Below are 4,227 nucleotides of genomic sequence, written 5' to 3' on the forward strand. Positions count from 1 at the left end.
TATATATATATACATATATATGTGTGTGTGTGTGTGTGTGTGTGTGTGTGTGTGTGTGTGTGTGTGTGTGTATGGAGAGTTATTTGCTGGAGCAGATAGGCTAAGAAAAACCTCATGCTACTGACATGCATATGGTAAGACACAAAATCTGAATGGCTTTAAAAACAAATAATTTAGGTTCTTCATTAGTTATTTCCCAAGAGGAAAAGGTCCTTTAATTAAAGGAGGCATTCCAGATAGGGATAATATTATAATTCAAATGACAGAAAAATGGCCTATCAGGAACACTAAAGTCAAGGTTTGAACAGGACAGCTTTCAGCTTCCTTACAGGTCAATTTGAGGGATAGAAACTGAATCATGAGGTCTCAGAGGGAGAGCTGAGGAGAGGGGCTGAGAAGGACGACAGAGCGATGCTTGGTTCACTATGCAGTTTGAATGCTCACTGTGGGTGGGAACTCATGCACAATCCTAAGGGCGTTGCTGAGATGTTGATTCGATCCACCAAGTGTTGGAGGTTCGACCTGTCCTTACATGGGAATTCGTACATCTGCTGCAGGTCTCTGTCAACAGTTGGTTTTTCAATGGGTCAATAAAGAGGCAGGATTTTAGGATTCCCAGGCAAGAAATGTAGAGGAGAGGAGCTGAATCTCCATAATGAGGGAGCAGTGAGATCAGACTTAAGAGCCTGCTGACATATAAGAGGCAGGGAAGTGGCCCCGGGGCCACTCCCCCAATCGGCTCTGGGGTAGCTGAGATGAAATATAGATTTAACAAGTATTAACTCAGGAATATTGGAGGGGGGTGTGTTAGCCACGCAGAGGTTCAGGAGTGGCCCAGCCATTGAGCTAGTATGGCACGTTAAAAATAATGCTGTGTGTGTGTGTCTTTCATTCATGAATGCAGAGATCTTGAACTGGTATAGAGCCTCATGGCATGCACCGTCTGGACACACAGAGTCATTTAATCCATTTACTGCTACAACCTAGAGCTTTCCAAAAGAAGACGTGAACAAAAGGAAGCATTTAGCATCACTGAAGTTAAAGAAAGATCAGTAAATGAGCAAGTGATCTATGGTGTAGAGATTTGGGGAGAAGGAAGTGGGAGAGATCTTGTGAAGTGTCTTGATAGGGTTGGTCTAGATTCACGAAGATGCTCTTATCCAGCATCTTGATAGGGTTGATCTATATTCACAAAGATGCTCTTATCCAGCGTACCCGGTACTTTCTGGTCGTTCCCTGTCATACTTGATTCACCGAAGCGTTTGATTTAGTCACTCACTTCTTTCTCTTTCTTTCCAGCTATAGCAGCACTAAGTGCCCACTCTTCATCTGCTTGGTCCAACCCAAGAAGTGGTCTCTGCCACTTCTTACACTGAAGAGCTCCACGAATCCTTTCTTCTTTCTCTGTACCTGTTTGACACTTTTATCTTTTTAAACCCCATGAATATGCTGGCAATATCCAAATTCATATTTTGATCTTAAAAGTTTCCCCTGAATTCTTGCCTCATGAGTCATCTCCATTGACGATGATCTCATAGGCATCTCAAATTTACCAGGCTCTAAGCTGAGCTGGCAACTACCGGCTTTCCTTTGCATGCCTACCTCTTCCAGACTCTTACTCACCACAGAGAAGGGCACCCAGGGCAAGTAGTCAACAGTGTCTCTGACCTTCCATCTCCAACATTTCACACTACGCCCCCTGCCTTCTGTTATCACACATCCAGGTTCTTACTATCTCTTCATCTTTCATGCCACCAAGTCACTATTGTGTAGTGTTTAGATTGCTTCACTGACTGCCTGCCACTTCTATGAGCTGTTGCTGCTTTCCTTTGGGTTGTTACTGTTTCCCCACTTTTTTCTTTTGAGACAGTCTTGCTTATGCAGTCAGACTGACCTTGAATTTGAGATCCTCTTGCTTGGGCCCTCTGGATGCTGGAATTACTTTCTCCAGCCCAGCAAGTTGCTCTGGACACAGTATCTACAATAAAGGTGTTAAAACATGCCTTTGGATGTGTCACTTCTCTGCCAAGCTTAAGGCACACTGTAACATCTTATCAAGATAAATTGTTTCAATGCTCCCAGTTGCTACTCGGACTGTCACTTCTGTTTTCTTCTTTGTGTCACCCCTGTCTGGCTTACTCTTCCCTAGACGAAATGTCATTCTCCTTGCCTCTCCAATCCATTAAGTCTATCGCTGCTTAAACTTTCCTCACCTGCATTTCCTTCCACTAGAAAAGTTTTAGCCAAGATTTCTAGATGGCTTACTACTTCACCTCCGATGTTAGCTCCACAAGAAGGCCTTGGACAACCACTGCATTTAAAACTGCTTCTATGTTTCCACTCCTGTACCTGTCTCCTCTACAGAATGTACCCCCATCTAACTTGTTATGTATTTTAAACGTTACCCTATTTATTGTTAGTGTCTGTAAGAATGTTAACTCCCTTGACAAGAATTTGTGCTTACTTCCTTACTGCTGTGTCTATAGTACCAAAGCTTGTTTTTTTTTTTTTTTTTTTTTTTTTTTTTTTTTTTTTTTTTTTTTAAAAGTTTTTTTTTTTTTTTTTTTTTTTTTTTTTTTTTTTTTGGTTAATTGGCATCAAATTCCAATCAAGGGGAACAACGTAAGTGAGAATTTCAGGTTGCAAATGATTGGAGGGCCATCCACAGTGCAATAGGCTGAAGCAACTGTTCTTGAGAACACTACATTGCTGCATCTTTTCAAAAGACTTAGTTTTCAATGACAGAATCATTATATTTACAAAATACAATGTGATGTTACATGTATTCATTGTACAGTAACTAAACCAAATTAATTATGCTCTTAGTTTCCTTTTTTTTTTATTGAGTATTTTATACATGCTTATAATGTGTTTTTTTTTAAATATGCAGCCTTGATACTTGGGGTGAATGCCACTTTGACTAAAGCTGATTTCTACTCTAGGAAGTTTGTAAATTCAAATCTACCACATTTGAAGGCAAATCTTCTCAAAGTTTATTTGTAAAAATCTTCCTCAAAATCACCCAGACACCTAGATATATACGTCTACAGGCCAAAGCCTACAGGGATAAGCATCTCCTTAGTCAAAACTTGGCTCAATAGTACATATAAACCTCCTAGGTAGAAATTAAGCAAGCTGGGGCATGGAAACTGGCTTAGTGTGCACTGGAGGCTTTCCAACTGCAGGATTGCTTATGGGATGGGAGGAGGGCCTCGAGTACTTTCAGGTATGAGCTAGGCCTTCCTCATGAGACTCTCAGAAGTCATTCAGTCTCAGTTCTCAGTGAGAGTTCTCTTGGGAAAAAAAATGATTTCTTAAAAAAAAAAAGGATAAACACCTAATATGATTCTGTTTTAGGCAGGAAAGAAAAGAATGGTTCTGCATGTGTGTCAAGAAGTTAGAGAACACATATGGTAAATAATCTGAAGAAAAGGAACCAATTTTAGTGGGAGGGAAACATTTACTGGACATACACTGTATACTAGGCCTCGTACTAAACGCTGGAAGACACAATAAAGAAGATGCAGGCCATTCCACTGTAGGGTTCGGAACTGCAGAGTGAGGCTCGTGACCTGACCTATAGAACGATGGCTTCCCAGATACAGGGTCATGAAAATCTCATGTTTTGCATACAGCTCTACCTCTAAGATGACGGTCGGTGGAAGAGATATCCTGAAAGAAACCCAGACCAGACAATGTGCTGGCCTATGAGACGTAGGAGAAACCAAAGAGAAGAAACTATGAAGTGCAAAGACTATGACGAGCACACACAACCTGTGGACGCCACTGGTGAGTCTAGGGGGCTGTTAATTGGAAGGTACGCACAGGAGCATGGGGTTAGCAATTCTGCTGAGTTCATCTTTAACACTGTATCAGAGCAACCGGTCATGGAGGCTGTCCTCTGCTGGGTGGAGGCATTTAACCCGTTAGGTCAAAGAGGGGACAGGAAGAAGAAAAGTAGGAGCCAGGAGTGATTAGTAAGAGAGTGGAGCACAAGTGAGAAGAAGGAACTGGTTAAAGACCTGGGAAGAACGTTTTGATGGAGTTAGTTACTGGTACTACATATTCTAGAATACAAATGAAGAAAGCATGGGATTTGGGGAAAGTACCCACGACTTTAGGTTCTGTCAGTGAAGTAATAGGAATGTAGTCTAAGGTAGGGCTGCAGAGTCTGAACACATGAGGAAGCAGGATGCACTGGTATCTATCTTTTTTTTTTTTTTTTTT

This window comes from Mus pahari, chromosome 2, assembly GCF_900095145.1.
Source record: "Mus pahari chromosome 2, PAHARI_EIJ_v1.1, whole genome shotgun sequence".
NCBI classification, from domain to species: Eukaryota; Metazoa; Chordata; class Mammalia; order Rodentia; family Muridae; genus Mus; species Mus pahari.